At 40.1% G+C, this 22,929-nt stretch overlaps 1 long non-coding RNA gene across 1 annotated transcript in view; it reads left to right on the top strand.

Annotated features, from left to right (window-relative positions):
- LOC132760803 (uncharacterized) overlaps positions 1-1,854 on the top strand; it is a 196,826-nt gene extending 194,972 nt beyond the window's left edge. The window contains exon 3 of the long non-coding RNA XR_009629892.2: positions 1,820-1,854. This is a non-coding gene — a long non-coding RNA (uncharacterized lncRNA). The remainder of the gene's footprint in view (positions 1-1,819) is intronic.
- Positions 1,855-22,929: the final 21,075 nt, after the last annotated feature.

Genomic DNA, 22,929 nt, shown 5'->3' with positions numbered 1-22,929 from the left:
CTCGTAAGTCTCCCCAAGTCAGTTTCATTTTCAACAAGCAAACTGTACCAGTGGGGTGAAGCCAAAGAGGCCACCATTGTGAGAGGGCAAGTGAGCTGAGAATTCTGAGAAATGTAGTTTGGGAAGACAAGAACCCCTGTAATGGGTCTTGAATGGATAATTCAAGAGAATACCTCTTACCTTAATAAAAGATGTTTTCCAAATAAACTAAGTCTGCTTGCAAACCAATGGAGACTGTCATGGTGAGCACCAGTACATCAAAATATATCACTACACAAAATGTCTCTGTGTCTGTGACACTGTCAAAAATGACGGTGTATTGGTCACGGGGAGAAATACAATGAAAAATGAGAGAAACTACATAAGAAGAGATCCTTCTGTAGCTAATGCTGAATTGCCCTTTCTTTTACCACTATAGCAAGAATGCAAAGAAATCCCAAATTGCACATACATTGACAATTTGCTGTTGTCATTATTTGCCATTAAGTTAGATTCATCATATGCTGATGTTGTGGATGAGATCTGTTAGTATCAGCACTACAATTCACAATTATAGGGCTCTGTTTCCACTTTAATTGTAATTCATAGTTTGGTCAGAGGCAACTTTATGGCTGAAAATTCAATATTCCTCCCTAAACTCCAATCCAGGTTTCCACAGGATGAAAGCATGGTGGATAAAGTGAAAACATAGCACTATAATTCTGTAGTGTAAATATAGGCCCGTGATCTTGTAAAACACAGAGCTATGGCTTCCTTGTCTGAGTCAATCCATCTATAACGTGTAATTCCTCTTTTCCTACTGCTTTCCATTTTATTCAGCATTATTAACCTTTCCAGTGCATCCAGAGTACAAGATCCTCAGTTTAGTCATTTTAGCTTCTAGTAAGATTTCAGGGATGATTGATTTGGAAGGATCATTTGTTGCAGGGGTCTCTCTGTTACAAACAGAAGTTGGTGCTTGTTCACTAGCTGTTTTACACTATCTCCCAGAAACCTCAAAGTCTATCATGTTTCTGTTGAAATGGCTAACAGCAGCATCAGCATTGCTCAGTTTAGTGGGATGGTAATGAACTGGTACACAAAAAGATGTTAACATTGCAAGGGTAACCCAACAACCACGATAAGCCCAAAGACCTGGATGAAGGGTGTGAATTGAATTTTACATATTCTCTAAGATTTTCTTTGAACTCATTTATAAGTGAATGTGGTCACACTTTATTTTTAGATTATGGAACGTATTCTTCAATGTTCTCTGCTGCTTTCTTACCACAAAAACATGACAAATGGGGAGCAGCATTACATCAGAAAAATTACTTTCTTCAAATGTACAGTAGTTCTCAGTATCCAAGTTAGCTGTAGCTTCTTTAAGCTCTGGTTATTTATGTGTGGCTTGATTATTTTTATATGTATCTTTTAAAAAATCTCAGAAAACTACCTCTTCTGACTGGTGTGGTGTTTTTAAAAACTCCTTCAAAAGATTAAAAATTAGTAAGCAGTTCATCAATCTTCTCATTTTGTTTTGTTTCAGAAGGGGGAAAGGATAATCCTGGAAGACACTTTTCAAGCCAAAAGGCAATGGCAGATCTAATTGCTCACGTGAAACTGTGCCCGTTCATTGACAATGTGGCATTAATCTTTATCTCCAAACACATGTTTTTGCGAAATGCAGGTGAATGCAGTCAGGTAGATATTCCCAAAGCTATCTTTAAATCTAAAGATTTAGGGCTTGCAAAAAAGCTAGAATAATTTAACACTGCTCTGCTGCTTTCAGCATTTGTCATACCCATGTATACCAATCTAGCCCTTTTCTCTCTATAAGATGTATATGGTGGAGAAGGAGGACAAGAATGGCTGGTTACCAAGAAGACGACATACATGGTAGCAAAAAGGAGGCAATATACTTCTGTCAGGTGGGCATATTTCTATGGTGTTGTTCAACAGTAATTGCGACACATGAGGTACTATGACTTCAGTACAGATATGGTTAGGTAAAGTCACCACATGCTGACAACTCTATATAAAAATACTTGCTGATGAATCAGGTTATAGGTGATTCAAAATAGGAGTTTGATATGAAATTTGGGGGAGAAGGGGAGGTAAAGCTGAGGGAACATGACAGATGGAATATGGTTGTCAGGAGACCAGTCCTGGAAGAACAAAGGGTTTTTTCTCCATGACATTTGGTACTGAAATGAGAGGAAAGAAGTAAAAAAAAATGACAGGCAGCTCAACATATGAAAATATGATAGCCATCTGTTCTTGCTCTTTTCACCCCCTCCCTTTGTGTGAGAAAAGAAGAAACTGTAGAATTGTATTCAGAATCATCTCCTTTGTGACATTTTAATTTCACTTTTACATTTTAAAAAAATCAATACTAATGGCAGCTAACAAACAGTACAATGTAGTTAAATTGCATTCTGAAACTGTATTATATGGTAGTGTAGATGGGCCTCTCTGTCTGGTTCATCTATCTAAGCATCATCTATCTAGCATCATCTATTTAATCTATTTTGCTTTAAAAGAAAATATGAAAGAATGACTGCAATGCAAACACACACAATAAATTTTACATTGTCTGTAGAACTGAATTATACTTGTTGCCATTTTGAAAAATGAGACATTTCAAAATACGATTATAAACTGCACTTTAGCCATCAGAAAATATTCTCACCATTTACAATCTGTGCCAAATTTGAAACAGATACAAACTTCAAACAAATCCAAATAAACCCTCCCTCACTCCTGTCCATTTGAAGAAATGTTTTCTGAGATATTCTCTGCCCCACCCCTGTTTCTCTAAGTGGCCTGATGTGGAGGACCAGAAGGGTGCCCCCTTATCCCACCACTGCTGCTTATGAGTATCATTGCTGCTATCCCACTCGTATGTGCCAAAGACTGTCTCTATTTTTATGCTTGTTGAAAGCAACTGGCTCTTTTCTTTGCTGAAAACCCACCATGAACCAGCAGCCAACAGTTAAAGAATAGGAACTAGTTCATGGACTGCCACTCTTAACTAGCAGTTCTCTAAGGGAGTGTGATACAGATCAGCTTTGCAGACTATAAACAGGACGCCAATGTTGAATTCCATTGCCATAATCTCATTAGTCATAAGTTCCAAGGATTCAAATCCATGTCTATGTCAAGTAAGAATGGAAGGGAGGGAGGGAAGAAATATTCTTGCTATAGCAATGTAGTTATTTCTCCCTGTCTAAAAACAGTTCAGACTAAATAAGTAAGCTAAATTCAAGGTAGCAAGCAATTTAGTGCTGGAGAGTGGCATGAATGCATAGCTTTCCAAGTGGTAATTGCAATCAAATTGAACAAGGCCTGCAAAATTACAGACCTTTGCTGTGGAGGAATTGAGTATAAAACTCTCACCACTAATGAATAATAATAATAATAATCATAATCATCATCATCATCACCATCATCATCATCACATTAGTGTGCACTGTGCTTTTTTTTATAGATTTCACAAATATGACTTTGGTGCAGCAGTGCTTACAAAATCTATTTTGAGATCTGTTTTGAGATATATCTAGATTGCGTTTTCCCCACAGAATGTAAATATGTCTCTTCCAGATTGTGGTGGTCTACCAGGCCACAATCTGTCTCTTTGACTCCCCTCAAGCTTTTGGCATGCAATAAATACATACATTTCTTCCAACATACTATTCCATGTGCCTTTCCTAAAGTAAGGGCCTTCTAAGCTTAGAGAAAGCCTTCTAAGCTTAGAGAAAGGGATGCTAAATCTCTTCATGCTCAATCTCTTCATAATTTCCCTTCCATGTAGAGAGACAAACATGTAGTGCAGTGGTTCTCAACCTGTGGGCCCCAGGTGTTTTGGCCTACAACTCCCAGAAACCCCAGCCAGTTTACCAGCTGTTAGGATTTCTGGGAATTGAAGGCCAAAACATCTGGGGACCCACAGGTTGAGAACCACTGATGTAGTGGGAGGGGAGCTACATGTCCAGGGACCTTATCCCATGCCTCCTCCCCATTTTAAAACAGTTCTAATCTATTATGGGTACTATTTATGATGGAGCTCTTCCCACGACACAGAGGAACTTCCTGCCAGCTCCATCATGATTCATCAGTTCAATGTCAGAAGCAGTAATAAAAAATCCATTAACTCCTGGGGGCCTTTTTCACACTAGACAATGATATGTGCTATGATTCTAGTTTTGACTGTAATGGTTCCAACATATGGGATTTGCTGCTGAATTTTTCATAGTTTGAGTGAGCCCCTGGAATTCAAATCAGTTGGATAAAGAGCAGTTGGCAACATCCTGCATGAAGGGTCTCAAAAGGCTTCATTTTAATTTTAATTTTATAGGGCAGAGTAGAACTATTAAATAAATAAATAAATAAATAAAGTAAACAATGGTGGGTAAAATCAGCAATAACTCCAAGCCTTGGGGGTGGTGGTGGTGTGGGGGGGGGGGGGGAGGGAATAAAACATACAGACTTTTAAAGACATTTAGCTTCCTGAATCAGAGCAACAAGTGGCACCCCAGGACCAGCCCAAGAAATTCTATTTCCTGAGAAGGAAATGTAGATAGTGTAATCTACTAGCAAATTAAAAGACTTCCTTTGGCACCTGGGGCAGAAATTCTCATAAGCTGCTCTCTTTATATTTGACTGTAAAACACACAAACAGATTTGTATACCCAATCTGTTTTCTGATGTGACTACCTCTGTCACCTTCCTGGTAGGTTGACCTTCTTGGTAGCCTCTCCCTTTCTCTTGCCTGATAAAGGCACAGCAGCCAAGGCTTGTAAAGTCATTCTCATTCTGGATGTAGAAAAACAAAACCACAATTGCTGCTCCATCTCTATGCAAGTAAAAGTACACCATACAGTTAAGCCATTCACTATTTCTTCCCAAATTAACTGTCTGCTGCAGCTTTCCCGTACTGCTTAAGGGAAGGTCTAGTCCTTATTGCTTTTCTTTTTGGAGGCTCTATAATTCTAGCATCTTTATGTTCATGATAATGATGATCTCCTTGTAACCAACTTGAGGGCAGAGACCATCCTTGACCATGTTCTTTGAGTAAGGGAGAGAAGCCTTTTATCTCTGCTTCAGAGAGTCTTTCTGATCAGCCCTCTGTCCAGTGGTACAGCTCACTGGCTATTGTTTTTATCTTACGGCAACTTGAGTGTGTGTGTTGTTTTGCTCTTCATCTGTTTGCCAAAATTAAATATTTATTGAATTTCTAAGAATGTACAAGTTGTATATCACAATAACATATTTATCTGACAACACAACTTGTAATCTTGCCTGCAACTTCAGGGAGAATTTTGTTTATTAATGCAGAGCGAATATGGAAATGGATTGCGCCCTGGGAAATGTTTTTATTGAAGTGCAAAAGATGGGGGGGGGGGGGTAGTTCTAAATTTAGCATTAATTTTTATTAGAGAAAGTTTCCAATGTACTTAAGATAAAAACATGGAAGATACATGGTTGCCTTATTTTAAACTTTGATCTTTACAGGTTTATGGAAGGCCATGGATGAGCCAGCTGGGAGAATTCTGGCAGTGGATCAGGAGACCAACTTCCCTAAGCTCTGGAAGCAAAGTTATTCATCAGGTTGCCATGTTCCAGAAGCATTCTCTCCTGACATTTCACTCACATCTATGGTAGGCATCCTCAGTAGTTGTGAAGTCTTTTGGAAATTAGGCAAGTAAGGTTTATATATCTGCAGAATGTCCAGGGTGGGAGAAATAACTCTTTTCTGCTTGAGGCAATCTTCCCCAGAGCTTGGGAAAATTATATTTCAGATCTTAGTTCCAAGGCACTCCAACCAGCATGATCAGTGGGTATGCTGATTAGAGATTTGTGGGAGCTATAGACCCAAACAGTAGCAATAAAAAACTCATTACTAAAGTAGGAAATTCAGCATGCCCTCCCTCTGCTCTCTACCTGCAGCTCAACAAAAAAACTGGAACATGTTTTCCTTTTAGTTTCAGACCTACGTATCAACCCTATCAAAGAACTCTCTTAGTGAAAACTGGAGATGGTTTATGTACCTGTAATTGCTTTGTAGAAGAGGGAATTTCAGCAGGTGTTGCTTGTCATGCAACCAAGTAACAAGCAACACTTACTGAAATCCCAGTGTCCACACAACCATTAAAGATACAGAAGACCTGTTCAGTTTTCAATCTGGCAACTGTAGTTAGGATGAAAGGCAAAATTTGTAAGGATTTGATCCAAACTTGCCACTATGCAAACAGAATGACCTTTCCAGTCTCCCGCGCAGCTGGAGACAGGGAAAAGGCCTTTGCCTCTTCCGCCCGCTGAAGAAATCAACCCAAAGTAGTTCCGGCCGGAACTACTTTGGGTGGGCTGACCTGGAGGAGTTAGATCCCTCCAGCTCAGTCTTTTCGAGACGTCGAGGAGGAAGGACGCATCTTGAAGAGGGAGGACTCATCGGCAGGTCGGTAGGTGGGGCCCAGCTAGGCAGCTAGGCATCGGGCCGGCTGCCGTGGCTGGGGCCCGCATGTATTTGGCGCGGCCATAGACAGATGTCCGCTGAGGAGCTCGGCTGCTTAAGAAGGCATTTTGCCTTCTACCAGGGCAGCCCTCTGCCGAAGCCACGCTCGGAGCACAGCTGGGGATTTTGGGTTCCTCATGGCTGCTTGGGCTGGGGGGTAATTTTCCTTATCTGCCCAGCAGGCGACAAACCTCCTCCCCGTCTTTCTGCATGCCGCCAGGCCGTTGGTATTTCTCACCCATGACGGGCCAGGGCCTGGTGGCATGAGGAGAACGAACACGTCCCCGCGCAGTTTGCCGGGTTTTTGTCATCCGAGTGCGATCGGGGCTGGGGCCGTCGACGCTCCCGCTTTTGGGGTGGGCCCCTGCCTCTATCTAATGGGCGCTTGGGTTACAGGCCGCCGGTCTGGCATATTTTGCGTGTGTATGCTCATTTGATGCTTGCGGGCTATATAGATGTGTTATCTACGCTGATTTAGGGTTTAAACTAATAAGTTACAGGTTAGATACAATTAGATGTTATTCTAATTTTATATATATATGGTATATTTATGGATATATGTATATATAACAAAATAATAACAATAATAACAATAAGATATATAATGGAAAGTTAATTATTTTAGCCCATTGAAGGGCTTGAATTCAGATTCCAGGGTAAGCCCATGGCCTAATTTAGGCGGGTTCATGGGCCTGCCACATGGCAGGCTGCTGACTTTTACTTTCACTTTAGGAGCAGCGGCCATCTTGGCTACCAAGACCTTGCGGCCATCTTGGCTCTATTCACAATAACCTTAAAACACGTCAAGTGTGGAAATCCTCGGGGATGATATCATTGTTCAAAACTGTTTCCCCACCGGGCTAACATTGATTAGGAGCCTAATTCCACCTGACTTTTGTTCTACAGCCAAATGATTAATAGTAATAATAATAATGATGGTGATAACAAAACAAACAAATGATAACAAAATAAAAATAAACAATACAGAAAGAAATACAAATCAAATACAAAGATTAATAACAATGAATGAAGAGAACAATAACAATGATAAACTAATAATAATAATAGTAATAATAATAATAAAACTGGAACACTCGGTGGCGCAGTGGATCAAAGCACTGAGCTGCTGAGTTTGTTGGTCTAAAGGTCGCAGTTTCGATTCCGGGAGCGGCGTGTGCTTCCGCTGTCGGCCCTAGCTTCTGTCAACCTAGCAGTTCAAAACATGTAAATGTGGGTAGATCAATAGGTACTGCTCCGGCGGGTAGGTGGCGGCGCTCCGTGTAGACAGGCCGACCACATGACCTTGGAGGGTCTACGGACAACGCTGGCTCGTCGGCTGGGGGATGGAGATGAGTGCCACACCTTAGAGTCAGACATGACTGGAACTAATTTTAAGGGACTACGTTTACCTTTCCAAGACGATACAATAAGTCTATGCAGGCTTTTACCAATACAAACACCTCTCTACCACAGTACAGGTCAAGGGAACATTTACACAGTGGCGATAGGCAACAATTCTATTCAACACTGGGATATTTTATTATTTATGTTTATTGGAAAGCCAAACAAACGTGAGTCACGTCACCTCCTCCGAAATAGTCCTCAAAAGTGGGCTATGTCATGATGAAATAAATCGTACCAGTCGTGGGCAGTAATAAAAACCCTTGTGGTGGAGGGATGCCAACCTTCCAGTCTAAAACCACAATACATGATCATTATGATCGCTACTCCTCAGGGGAGAAATACGATGGCTCATTACACTCCTGGGAGCCCCCCGTGGCGCAGTGGGCTAAAGCCCTGTGCCGCCGGGACTGAGGAATGACAAGTCACAGGTTCGGATCCGGAGAGGGGTAGTTGAGCTTTCCTCTATCAGCTCCAGCTCCTCATGCAGGTGCATGAGAGAAGCCTCCCACAAAGATGATAAAGCATCAAACTACCTGGGCATGCACGGGGCACTGTCCTTAATAGACGGCTATGGACTTGGAGGGATCCGCAGATAGTCCCGTTTTTCTTGGACAATGAAATAGGCCATCCCCCATAGGTTTGACATGCAGGATTTGCGACTAAATAGTTTAATATTAACATTAATAATTATGACAATAAAAGCTACTAGGGTTTTGCACAATATATAATTTATCCAAAGGACATATGTCTTATAAAAACGTAATATTCTTAAGCAAACAGGGTCCTAGTAATGGACAGCGGGGACCACCTTCAGCAGAGGGGATAGGGTCTTATCATGTCGCTTATTAATTGAAGGTACCCTCAAGGTGAGTTCACTCCGTATACAGGTTGGACAGGCTACCTGAACGGACAATACCATCCAATGTGAGGACACTCTCTAATGCGAAACCAGTGGGTCTTTAACTCCTATTCGAGCCAGCAGATACATGGTTACTAATCTTACATATGCTTACCTCTCTGTTTACAGGATGTTACCTAGGAAGAACATCGGCGGGTCAAAGGGCAAGGGCCCCGCCAGAAGAAGGTGGTCAAGGCGCCACCAATCTCACTCAAACAGGGAGTCGAGCCAGGAAATATCACCAGATCTATATCAGGCTCTGGTGGCGCGTATCCAGGCATTGGAAAATAGCATAGACAATGCTCCACTCGGACATAGCTCACAGTTATCACATAATGAATCAGAGCCTACTTTACTCGAAGCTCCTTTCTCTTGTGTGTTTCAATTAGTGCCGGACATTGACCGGGAGTTTCAACAGGATATAGAGCCACCGCAACACGATGACGATCAGTTGCCAAACGTTGAGCACCTAGCAGTCGGGGTTATGCCACCGAGGTTACCCACCACAAGACAGTTTCAGCCGCGAGGGCTTCAGGGTACAATTACATCATCAGGTAACACTTCCTTGCCTTTACAAGCCGGCGATGTCAACTCTAGATTTCCAATGGAGGGAGGACCGGTAACTTGTGATAACCCACCCCTCATGGATGTTTCTCCTGTTAATGTTAGACAGCACACATTGCCATTGCCCTCAACAAGCGGTCTTGCTCAGACCAGGGAGCATACATGCATGCTGGATAGGAGAGTCACGCAATCAACACCATCATTAGACAGCCTGGGTATCGTTTCCTTGGGAGCACACTTAACACAAGACACAATAGATGCGATTTTGAGCAACAAATACATAGAGTTATTTACTCTATATGTGGCGGCTTATGATGAGGCTCCACGGGACAGTTTAGAGCCCAACCACAATGCAGATAGACAAGCACGAGAGATGGAGCCCTCTTGGGGTAACTGGCTTAATTGTTTTATGATTTATGCCAGCGTGATTATTAAGCATTACCCAGCTCGGGCATATTCTTTGTTCCTGTACTTAGACATCATTCATGAGGCCTACTTTAGTTTCCCGGGGGACAGTTGGCTTCGTTACGACAAGCTTTTTCGCATGAAAGCAGCCCACGATCCCGCGCTTCGGTGGGATCTGGTAGAAGGGCACTTATGGAGACAGGCTAGATCCCGGCCAGAACAAGGCCAGGATAATCCCGATTATGATGAAAGGATGGACGTCTCAACTGAGAGACCCATCCCCGATGCAAACCAGGCCTTCAGCACTAATCAGTTACAAGACAGAAGTACCCCTGTCACGAATCTGTCTGATCAAATTATTTCTTTGGTCGAGGCAACAACATCCAACAACGATGGGACGCTGGCCAGTGAGAACAGGATTTTCCAGACAGACATGGATCAAACATCTTCAACATCTGGCCAAGATGACTGATTCTTGATCTATGTGTTTGCTTTGGCACCCTCTTACAATAGGGCTAGGGACCACACAGTATATAATTAGTTAATGGTGGTTTACAAGCCTATAGGCTAACTATAAATAAGCTCCCATTGGGTCAAGACGGTGGGCGGTGCCTTATTTGGGGACAGGAAAGCTTTTACCGGACATAGATGTTCCCAATCACATTAAAGTTAAGGCCCATGACTACAATAGGGCGGCTACATCAAGTACTATGAGGTTTGTTTCGTGTTCATTATTAAAGTTAGGTTAAGGCAGCCAGGAATACCTCTCCCCACATCCCGATACCAGATAATCATTACGCAGGGTCATTTCCTTATTAATCTTAGGTCTTGCTAGGATAGACTTCATCTAACAATGATTCATATAAGCAACTCAACAGCGATAAGTCTTTTAGCCACCCCAATACAAACGGTTGATAGGGCTTCACCCCATGGCTCATTGGAATAACCATATCAATATTTGTTTCCACATAGTCAGCCGGTTATACCACTAAGGTTATTGATGATGAATGGCCTCATGGACATGTTGGCCCTATTATAAATAACAATATCAACAACAACAACAAAAATAATAATAACAATAATACTAATAACAATAACTGCAGTCGAGTGAACGAGACACCATAATTCCAAGGTTCTGCGGTTACAGGGCTTGGTTAAACCTCCTGTTCCATTGGTTCCATTCCGAGTTAGGGATCACCCCCCCTCTTTTTCTACTCCTCGTTTGCAATCAGGCCCGTCAGAGGGGGGTGGGATATAGATTTCAACCTTACAATTGAAGGCTAAGCAGAGGTTGAGACCCCAAACAGATGGTAAATACAAACAGGCTATATTCAAGGACACCGGTATGAGACGAAGAACCTGTCACCAAGATTGTTTCTATGCATATCTATGATTAGTAGCTTAACAGATGGCGTTAGAGGCTGTGACATTTAGTTATTACAACACAGACTATACGATGAAGTCCATCCATGAGATACAGAGAGCTGGAGAAGATGGGGCGAACTTTTCAGGCACAGTTCCTAGTGGCTATCATTATTCCCTTTAACAATACGCACCAATTCTTGGGCTATAAATATAGCCACCCCCCCCCCTTTTTATATTACCTGACTAGAGTATACATTAATGTGATTGTCACAATAATCAGTGCACAGGGGGCCCCAGAGGCTTTACAAAAATGGTATGGGGGCAGACGATTCCTTGAGGGAGGGGGAGAGGGGTATTACGCCCCCCCGGTTGATTCTGTTCTTTAGTTTTTTCAGCTCCTGTTTCCGCATATATTGGTTTATGGCACATTCCGATGGTGGCCTTGACATTCAGATGTGGCATGAAGATGTTCGGTTGGCCAGCTTCGCGTGGCTTGGCATCATCGCCACGGGCAAGAGTGGCGGTTGAAGACTTTTGTGGGTTTTCGATCCACTAGTGTTTAAGAAAAGGTTGGGGAGACGAGATCAACTCTCCGGACCACGTCATTTATGTGTTACTTATATTATAGAACAATGGAGGCACTCCCAGGTTCGCCAACTGGTACAGCATTTTACTGTGTTTACCACGTTAAGGGAACACTGGAGGCGCTCCCAGGTTCGCCAATGGTTACAGCATTTTACTGTGTTTACCACGTTAAGGGAACACTGGAGGCGCTCCCAGGTTCGCCAACTGGTACAGCATTTTACTGTGTTTACCACGTTAAGGGAACACTGGAGGCGCTCCCAGGTTCGCCAACGGTTACAGCATTTTACTGTGTTTACCACATTAAGGGAACACTGGAGGCGCTCCCAGGTTCGCCATATGTTACAACAGTTATTGGTGTTATGGCAACCCTGAGGCACGCAAGGGTTAGCCACTCGATACAACAGTTATTATCTTATCATGTTATGGGAACACTGGAGGGGCCCCCAGGTTCACCACTGTTTGCAACATTCTTTGAAATATCGATTGTATATTTTGTGAGTCACACGCAAATATAAGATGGATATACATTCCTAAATGGGGCAACTTGTTGTTACAAATTGGGGCCTAAATTGACAAGGACTGTTTTTGAAGGTGGGGAGATGGGGGCTAAGTGGACACTTGCCTCCATCTTGTGGCGGAAAAACAGCAATAAAGAGTTATATTTGGTGTGCACCCTAGGCACCCCTTCTGGGGCGAAGGCCATTAACAGAAATATCAACGAATGGTACACTGGACAAGCTGAGATATAAAGATACATGGCCTTAAAATGGGATGGATCTGACCTCAATAGCCTTGAGGAAGATTCATCCAACACATTTTCCTAAAGGTTACCCGGGATTATATCACCAGGGGATCGGGTGCTTCGCCCTATTTAGCCGAGGGGTAGGCCGGGAAGGGACACTACCTCAGCTGTGTTCACTACAAATTCATGATAAAAACAAAAAATTTAGTTACAAATTAAAATGGTAACAATAAAGTTGCCCAGTTTTAACCCATCACAGTTGTCCTGTGTCTTCATTCGGGGGGTTAGCAGGCAATGACCTTTCCAGTCTCCCGCGCAGCTGGAGACAGGGAAAAGGCCTTTGCCTCTTCCGCCCGCTGAAGAAATCAACCCAAAGTAGTTCCGGCCGGAACTACTTTGGGTGGGCTGACCTGGAGGAGTTAGATCCCTCCAGCTCAGTCTTTTCGAGACGTCAACCCACCACACCCGCCCTTTAACAGTGTAAAATAATTGGTTGCCCTAGGGAGCCGGACAGGAATTTTTCTCCCTCCTAGGTTTATGGGGGGTTTTTTCGCCTGCCCTACACTGTTACCAGATGGCAAATTGGTTTTGTGTGGTTGTTAAATAGGATAGCGGAAAAACAGCAATAAAGAGTTATATTTGGTGTGCACCCTAGGCACCCCTTCTGGGGCGAAGGCCATTAACAGAAATATCAACGAATGGTACACTGGACAAGCTGAGATATAAAGATACATGGCCTTAAAATGGGATGGATCTGACCTCAATAGCCTTGAGGAAGATTCATCCAACACATTTTCCTAAAGGTTACCCGGGATTATATCACCAGGGGATCGGGTGCTTCGCCCTATTTAGCCGAGGGGTAGGCCGGGAAGGGACACTACCTCGGCTGTGTTCACTACAAATTCATGATAAAAACAAAAAAATTAGTTACAAATTAAAATGGTAACAATAAAGTTGCCCAGTTTTAACCCATCACAGTTGTCCTGTGTCTTCATTCGGGGGGTTAGCAGGCAAAGTCTTCTTCCATTGCATGGGAAATATCCAGGAAGTAGCTCTCACTGAAGCAAGCCCAACTCTCTATTTCCTTTTACTCTTCTGGATTTCTAATTCATACTTGATAAGATCATGACTTGATAAAAAATGTTTTTGAGGGATGTTATGTAGAAATATTGAATTGGATTAGATCAGATGTTCCTGGGAAAGTGGACTGTTTTTTTTAAAGGAAAATGATAATTTGGCAAAAGAAAAACTCTAAATAACAAGATAATGATAAAAATAGCTAGATTGTGTGATTGAATATATAGAATCTGTATGGGACAAAATGGAAATAAATACAGAAGCAAAGCAGGATGGTGACAAAGCAACTACCAGAAAGCGAAATTTTTCAGAAGCTGCTTAAAAGGATTAGATAGATAAAATCAAAGATTAGACTGATGCGAGATGAGACAAATTAATGAAGTGGAAACATTCTAATGTGTATTTGCAATTGAAAATACAGAATAAGAAATGCACATGGATAACCTTGCATCACTGGAGGTGAGGGGAAAATAAATGTGACTTGTTTTGGACTGGATATAGGAGATTTAGTTGAAGACACTAGAGAGGAAATGGTCAAATCTTTTGCAAATGTTCTGGGTGAAGCAGAAACCTCCCTGGAACAGCTGAGGAGTTATTAAAATACTTTACTAATTTTTCAGCTGTTGAATAAGAGAACAAAAAGACCTAGAATGGATGCCCAAAAGTTGGAGTTTTACTCTACCGGGACTGATTTTGCTACACTGTCTTGTGAATGAAGAAATAATACTAAGAAGATAACTTTAAAATGATGTTTTGTTTAGAAGGATGCTTTCTTTATTTAGATAATATTGGTTTTGTAAATTGATTTGTTATTTAAGCAATAGCAGAAAGGCATATTTAGTGTGGTTTAGCAGGGAAAGAAACCCTTCTTAAATACAAAGTGATCTCAGATGTATTGGAAAAAGGGGAATTGGAATCATTTGATCAAAAACTGTTTTTGGCAATTGGGTGTTTGGTTTGGAGGAGTCAATACTGGAGGGATACACTTTTTATCAATATTTTAAAGGATTTCAAGTGGAGTCAAGGTTTTATATTTTTGAAAAATGTTAAATTATAATATGAAATATAATTATGTATAGATGGTGCATGTTGTAATATGTAGTTATTTACAAAATAGGTTATGGCTGTGTAGTGGGAAAAAAGAATATCTGGTTAAAGGGTTTGAGAGTTTATGTTATGGCTTCAGTGCAATTTTTATAAAAGAACCTGTTGTTAGTATAGATTATTGTGAAATGTTTTAGCAAAAGATGTTATGGAGATATGGGGTAGTTTAAAAAGTTAGATATGGCTAGGAGTTTCTCCCCTAAACCCAATCATTTTATTGGAGAATTTCCTGGAAGATCTGAGAGTTAAAGTTAGGAATAAAAAAATAAGTGGAAGCAGAAACTTCTCTTTCTTAGAAGGAATGGATACAAAATTTGAAGGGTAAATTTGACAAGTTGGAGCAACAAGGCTTTTTCAAATGGTTTGAAAGGCAGTTATATAAATGGAAAATGGACTGGTTAGGTAAAAACCCTATATGTAGAGAGTTAAATAAATATGAAGAATACCTATGTAAACTTACAAAGCAAGAAATATCTGGGAAAGTGCTAATTGGGAAAATATACAATGGTTTAATAGGTGAGGAAATAGGCTTGAAGTTGTTAGAAAAGGTATGGGAAGGAGATCTGGGGCCATTAATGGATTTTGACTGGAAAGGGGCTCTAAAGTGGAAAGTGGTCAAGGATCTGTTGATAAGATTAAAAGAAAATGTGTGTAAAGTCATATGGCGATGGTATACCACAGGCATGTAGCCGGGGGGGGGGGGCTTGAGGGGCTTCAGCCCCCCCCCCCCCCGAAATTTTCATGGTGGTTCGCGAAAAGGCCTTACTGGTGCATTATTAAACTGTTATATTTATTCATATCATGATCTGATCACCATACTCAATATATCCCATATGCATGGGGGTATTGGGGTAATAATACAAAAGGTTTGCTAGGCTAGACCCCCTTTCACTCAGACTCAGCCCCCCCGAAACTCAGCCCCCCCGAACCCCCCCTGAAAAAAATTCACCCCCCCCCCCGAAACGAAATCCTGGCTACGGGCCTGGTATACCACACCAGTTCAATAAGAAGCATATTAGACATTGCTGGAGATGCGGCATGCATACAGGGACAGATTTTCTTTTATAGTGGGAATGCCCCCAGCTGAAGAATTTTTGGAACACTATTTAAGGAAATTGGTAATATGATTGGACTAAAAATTGTCCCAGATTTTTTCCCCCATGTCAGGAGCAACTTCTGGTATGAGAAAATTGGCCGTTTGCAAGGACGTTGTCCAGGAGACACCCGGATGTTTTACTATCCCAAGGGAACCTTTTCTCATGTCCCTGCTTGAGAAGCTGGAGCTGACAGACAGGAGCTCACTTCGTTCCTCAGATTCGTACCACTGACCTTTCGGTCAGCAATCCTGCCGGCACAAGGTTTTAACCCATTGCCCTGGATGCTAGATTAGCATTACTAATGGATGCCACAAAGTTGAATTTCGAAATGGAAAAGAAAGAATTTATTATTATTCTACTTACAGTGGTGAGGCTTATAATATTAAGGAATTGGAAGACAGCAACCAATCTCATGCTGGAAGCAAGGTGTGGGGAAGTACGGAACATAGTTTTAAATGACAAATTATCAAAGGAAATGAAGGTGCTTAGAGGGAAAATTAAATTTGCTTCATATTGGTCAGTTTTCATTAAATACATCTTAGAGAGTAAGAAAGGAAAACAATACGACCTTGTTGGATGGGAATTCTGGATATGATTGTGTGTGTGTGTGTGTATGGCAAAGGAAATAATACTTGTTCAGACCTAGGTGGTGGGTCTAAATGTTTGTAAAATGCAAATATTTTGTATACTATTAATATTGAATGTTGTTAATGTAAGTGTAAATAACAAATAAAAATAAAAAGAAGCCTTTTAGAAAAGAGTTGATGATGGCACAATTGATGATGACCAGGGTATCAAGATTAGATGGAAGAAATTAAGATTATGTATGTCTTGGAGATTTATGGCTGGAAGTGATTTTTGTAGTAAAAAATGAATAAATTGTTTATCTTGACTAGATAATGTTTATTAGGGATATTGTATAAAGATCAAAAATACTTATATGCTTTTTCAGAAAGAAGAATAATATGAATTTTAGATTTTGGTGATTAGAAATTTTGCAGGAAGAAGGAAATAAACTGGTAATTCAATTTTAGTGAGGGTAGTATTAATATATTATATGTTTATTTAACTGCTGAGAAAATGATAATCTTTTTTCTCTTGGTTCTTTCCTTGTCTTTCTCTTTTTGCTGTGTGTTTTGATTTTTTCTTTTAATATCTGTGATTTTCACTGTGTTTGGAAAAATTATATATTATACACACACACACACACACTTACTGCTATCTAAATCCCATCCAAGGGTACAATGATGTTATCAGTATTTTAACCAGCTACAGAGGCAGTGTGTCATTAATCATACTCCATCATGTTCTTATTATGGTATTTTGGCTAAACAGTTGAAGTATGGAAGTTTTATACATTATATAAATGTATAAAACTGCCATACTTCAACTGTTTAGCCAAAATAAAAAACAGTTGAAGTATGGCAGTTTTATACATTAACAGTTGAAGTATGGCAGTTTTATACATTATACAAGAGTGTACAGGTCTCCTCGTATACTCTTTTTAATATCTTAAAATCTTCTTAAAAAGAGCACCAAGAAACATTACATGGTGCAGTATGTGTAAGTGAGCCATAGACCAGAAAAACAAAACAAAACTGTAGATGTAAATACCCGAGGAAAACATCTACTCTGCCATTTCAGATGCATAAAATGTATGAGTTTGGGTGTATGTACAAGATTGCTCAACAACACCTCCCTCAATAATGTCATTTTTTAAAACCAAAAATGTCTGATATCCAAAACAATTCCAGTCCCAACCTGTATTACTAAAAGTGAAGAAGAATTTGAAAGCAGAGGTATGGTAGGCACAGTGGTTCTGCTGCCCAAGAATCTGCCTGCTCAAGAAGTGAACATCCAGCTTGTGAAAATATCACAAATCTTTTACATCAAAGCAGGTAGTTTTTAAAATAGCCATGAAATAGCCATGAATATTCTTGCAGTGAATATTCCCATTATGATATTAAGCCAAATATCTAGATAGGTAATGTATGCAATAATGATAATAACAATTTAAAAAATGAGAAAGTTTCACCCAGAAGTGCTAGCAGCAGCATATTTCAAATAACCACTTGTTATTCAAGTTCAATTTATTTATGTATGTATTTCATTTATATACTACTTTTCTCAACCTCTAGGGGAACACAAAGCAGTTCACAACAAGTAACTGGCAAAATTCCATGCCTCACAAAATATAAAATATATCACATCCCTAAAATAGCATATAACAATGAATTAAAACCAGTGAACTATAAAACATCGACATAGACATAACATAAAACATAGAACATTTGACATTGCATCAACCAGTCTGAAGAACGACTATAGCATGAAATCAACTCTGGTGATAAAGTTGAGTAGGAAGATGTGTCTGTGGCCTGTTGGTGCTTGAAAGGATTTTGCAGAAATGAATTTGCTACCCTAAAAAAGCAGAAAAGAAAAAAAAAACCCTGGATTTTACATGGCTTTCCCAAGCATACAATTACTATTTTGCAAGTTTCCCCCCCAATATATGCATTAGAATATGAAACAGTTTACACACATCCCACCATCAGGTTTCATTCATTGGTGACTTTTCCAGGAAGATTGAACTATTGATAGTGGGGAGGCCTATTCGAGCTACCTCTAAAATGGTTCGTAAAAGGTTGCCCACCTTCTATGCAAACATATGCATGCTGGAGCGCATGAATCCACATGTGTTTAGCCATAGCAATTCTTGCTAGGATTTGCTGGGTTTGAGCTGTACAATGCTCGGTTTTATGAACGCAATTTAATGCAGACTCCAAGAACAATGTTTGACACTGGGAACAATCAGCAGTACATTTTGTTGCAATGTTAGGGTAGAAATTAAGGCATGGAGAAAGGCTGTAGGAGTGTTGGCAAATGAGAAGACAACTTTGCTTGATGTGAGTGAAGAGCAAAAGCAGCGTGGCAGGGCTTTCTTGAGATATTTTGTTCCCTGTGGGAGAAACAGCAAATTTCGGTCTCTCTCTGTGAGCCAAGTGAAGGTGTATAGTATTCACAGTCATCCAGATTATTTTGGCCTGCAAGGCAGATGATCTGACAAACCCATCTTTCCCCTCTGCTAGAAAATGCTAGAAAATAAAACGGCTAACAATTTGTTGCCTTTTTGTTACACCCAGGATTTGCTTCCTAAGGCCAAGGCTCTATTGTGTCATCCATTGTGGAATAACTCCTGTTGTGTCAGTGACTGCCTTTTCTTTGTTCTAACAGAAGGTAAACATCTTTCGGTAGTCATTTATGATATGAACAAGAGTTTGCCCTATTCTCCAAAGGCATTTGAGATCCAAATGGCCCATGTTCCTAACTATAACTTTATGGTTCCCATTGTGCAATTATGGGCATAACAGTGCAATTTAGTGCTGCTGTAGAAGGGCAAATTTTGTGTGCCACACCAGTATTGACTCTCTCTGTCATGCAGATGCAAAAAATTGCTGTTTAATGGATTTTAGATTCCCTTTCCATCTCTAATTACTCTAAATAGGATCAATGTTACAGAGAATTACTGCTAATTTGAAAGTATTTTTCTTCCCCTTTCAATCCTGTCTGAATAGTTGTTGATTTTTAAGATTTACTAGTTTTCTTCTCTCTTCCCTCTTGATTTATTAATTCCCCCTGCATCATAGGCATGGATGCTAACTTGTAGAATGCCAGCATAGGGAGAGATTTATTGACTACTTACTTCGTGAGAGCCTCCCTCTACTGAACAATATTTGATTTACATTAAAATGCAATATGCCTTGATGAGTTTAGTGGGAGTCACTCATTGGTAAATATGTACAGGACTGTAGCATGAGAGAAACATTCTCAAATGCCTTTGTCATGCATAGATTTCTTTATCATATTCATGTCTTTGAACACTATATTGCCTTGTATCTTGGTTTCCACCCAACTCTCTTCAACCACACAGCCATATATTAATCCTAACAGTAACCCTGTGCACTAAGCTAACCTGAAAAGCTATGACTGACTCAAAGTAAACCCCCGAGTCTTAAAGGAAAGTTGGTTTTTTTATTTGATATATCATGTGCTTTGGGCAAATAGGGTAGGTGTGAACACAGAGCACAGGCAGTGAGAATGGATCTAAGTGAAAACTATAATAGTGAGCAGGGTTTCTAATAAAGGCACTTTGATTTTACAATAATGCAATGGAAGATAGATGCTTTTGAATTGTGGTGTTGGAGGAAAATTCTCAGAGTGCCTTGAAGATCAAACCAGTCCATACTCTAGGAAATAATGGCCGACTGTTCATTGGAGGGAAGGATATTAGAAGCAAAGATGAAGTACTTTGGCCACTTAATGAGAAGACAGGATAGTTTGGAGAAGATAATGATGCTGGGGAAAATGAAAGGAAAAAGGAAGAGGGGCCGACCAAAGACAATATGGATGGATGTTATCCTTGAAGTGACTGGCTTGACCTCGAAGGAGCTGCGGGTGGTGATGGCCAACAGGGAGCTCTGGCGTGAGCTGGTCCATGAAGTCACAAAGAGTTGGAAATGACTGAATGAATAAACAACATTATATATTTATTGTTAATCATTCTGTATGAGCATACATACACATGGGACCATAAAGTATTGCATTTATTGATTTTGGTTAGTACATATTTTCCAAGATTTCTGTGTTTAAAATGCTTGTTTTGTGTAATCTACCTCATTAATAACACTTGCCATCTTGTTTCCTGACCACACTCTTATATTGTTCAGCCACATGTTTCCAAAACTGAAACAATGCCCTTGAATGGTATCTGAGGTTACCAGTAAGTTTATAAGGAATTGGGGCAAGGAAAGTCATGTGGGAGACATGTCTATACCTCAGCACTTTGTATCCATCTTCTCTCTGGGGCAGCTGCTTCACTCATAATGACATAGCCAGCCCTGTTTTTACAACTATACCCATATGACAAAACTCATTTTAAAACACATTAAGCAATAAATCATACTCCTTATTAAATGACTTTTAATTATTTATTTTATTTATTTCTTGCATTTATTGACCGCCCCTCTCAGCCCGAGGGCGGCTTTAAGGTGGGCTTTATCACACAGATATTGACAAGAATTCCTGGAGATGTTCAAAGGGGGGAAAATATCTTCAAAAGCAATCACTTTCTCTAGCAAGCACATAAACTGGCTAAATGGCACAATTAGGATTGGAATCTTCATGAATTAAGCAACAGCAATTTCATTTGTTATTTTAACCCACAATGCCCCAGGCTGTCATTCTTTCATTCTTCTGGCCCGCATCAGTCTAGATAGATGCCGCGTTAGCATTATTCAGAAAGTCACTTTCAGTGTGTGAGAACTGATGTGAATTTTCCTTTGTTTCAGGCTCCAAGTGGTTTCCTTAAAGAATCACCCCTAACTCATAAACAGTTTTAAAATGTTGAGATCTTGCTTGTATTCATGTATGCTGAATCTAGAAGAAGGAAATCTTATTAGGCTCCCTTTTCAGTTTTGCTTGCTGATGGTCCTCCATCAGGCAGAGGCAGTCTTCTAATTAGGAAGAAGTAAACATTGAGCTGAAAAAGTACATAGCTTGAATCTTGTTGCGAAATGTGCATATTTATAAATATGGTAATAATCATGCTAGACAGTTAATCTCCTCAAATATTTTTACACAATTGATGGCAAAAAATTACACACATTTCTTGACTTGTGTTGTGGTCCTGGAAAAAAAATACAGCTGACAACATTTTTATAAAGTGCAAAAACCAACCAGCATAGTTTAGTGGTCAGACCAGGACTCTGGAAAGTCATGGAAACCCACTGATGGCCTTTGACAAGTCACTGTCTTATCCTCAGAAGAAGACAATGGCTTTAAAGAAATCCTTCAAAGAAAACCCCATGATAGATTCATTTTAGAGTTGCTGTAAGTTACAAATGGTGCACAACAACATTTTTAAAATGTGCAAAGACACACTTTAGGGAATGGGGCATGGACTGATTAATATATCAATTAAGCAAGAATTCACTTTTTCTGGTTTTTTAAAGAAAATTCTGCATAGAACAGGCATATATACTCATGTAGAAGTTTAGAAATGTTAATAAAAAAATAGCTTCCCAAAACCTGGTTCATCTTATCCATGGGTCGATGTAAATAGCGTACCTTAACTCCTATAAAAAATGGAATCATAGCCTTCTCTGAGTAAAGTAGCAAAAGGGAAAAGCTTACTCCAGTCCAGGAGAACCTAAAAGAAGTATCTGTGGATGACCCTTAACTCATTCACAGGTCATATTCTATCACCATATATTCCTATTATCAAAATTTGTGTATTTATATTAAATTTTATTTTAGTATGTAATTCTACCTGGTCTAGAATTTGACTCCAGAATTTTTGTATCTCTTCACACTCCCACCACAGATGTGAATACCATGCCTCCTGACTTCCACAGTGCCAAAACATTTACACACAATTATGTGGTCTTCTAAGGTGAACTTCTTTGGAAGATTCTGCTGGGTTCATAGGAATGTTCACTCTGCATTGACAGTTTTGATCAGTGCACCCATACACTGTACATCATCAGTGGTTCTCATCCAGTAGATCCCCAGATGTTTTGGCTTCCAAGTCCAAGAAATTCCAGCCAGTTTACCAGCTGTTAGGATTTGTGGGAGTTGAAGGCCAAAAGCATCAGGGACCCACAAGTTGAGAACCACTGTTGTACATGCTACACTTTTGATTTTGCTGGGAAGATTGTATGTGTGTGTCCAGTGAGCACCAGCTAGCCCCTTAGTTTACCTTCCCAGTGGCTGCTAAATATACATGAAGTACTTCTAATGAACATTCTTTCCTACAAACAAATGGGATAATTTCCAGAGGGGGGTAAATGATACTGCAAATGGAAAAGGAAAAGGCTCACTGGTCTGAACTTGTGTAGACCTTGATCATTAAGCTCACACTCAAAGAGGGAAATATCTTTCTTTAAGCATACAATCTATGATAATATATAAAACCTGTTCTGTTCTATTTTGAAATAATGGATTTATGCTTGTATAAATGACAACTTTTTTTAAAAAAAAGTAAATTTATTTTCTTCCACATTGTTTCAGTTTCTGGAAGTGCAGTTTCTTTTAATTCCATAGGACACTTTGAAAATGGCAGCAATACACCCAAAGTAACTTGAGTACCATTATTTTAATTATGTTTAACTACAAACGAGTGTAATCATCTCTAATG

This window comes from Anolis sagrei, chromosome 1 (genome assembly GCF_037176765.1).
Source record: "Anolis sagrei isolate rAnoSag1 chromosome 1, rAnoSag1.mat, whole genome shotgun sequence".
Lineage (NCBI taxonomy): Eukaryota > Metazoa > Chordata > Lepidosauria > Squamata > Dactyloidae > Anolis > Anolis sagrei.
The sequence above is the reverse complement of the archived record's forward strand: the minus strand, read 5'-3'. Positions and strand labels throughout refer to the sequence as shown.